A 421-nucleotide genomic window follows, 5' to 3' on the forward strand; every position below is an offset into this window, starting at 1 on the left:
ACGGTGTTGGAAAGTAGACATCCTGGGCTTTCCAGCAATATATGATAGTCCATACTTTGCCCAAGATTTGATGGCCCAAACCGGCGTGGCAAATCAGCATCAGAAATTCCAGCGTTTAACGCTGGAACTGGCATGAAACTTGGAGTTAAACGCCCAAACTGGCATGTAAGCTGGCGTTTAACTCCAGAAAAGGTCTCTACACGAAAATGCTTCATTGCTCAACCCAAGCACACACCAAGTGGGCCCAGAAGTGAATTTTTAAGTCATTTACTCATCTCTGTACACCCTAGGCTACTAGTTTACTATTAATAGGATCATTTGACATTGTATCTGTACCTCATGACACTTTACACATTTCTTTGTGTATCTTCCACGGCATGAGTCTCTAAACCCCATGGTTGGGGGTGAGGAGCTCTGCTGT

This window comes from Arachis duranensis, chromosome 4 (assembly GCF_000817695.3).
Source record: "Arachis duranensis cultivar V14167 chromosome 4, aradu.V14167.gnm2.J7QH, whole genome shotgun sequence".
NCBI classification, from domain to species: domain Eukaryota; kingdom Viridiplantae; phylum Streptophyta; class Magnoliopsida; order Fabales; family Fabaceae; genus Arachis; species Arachis duranensis.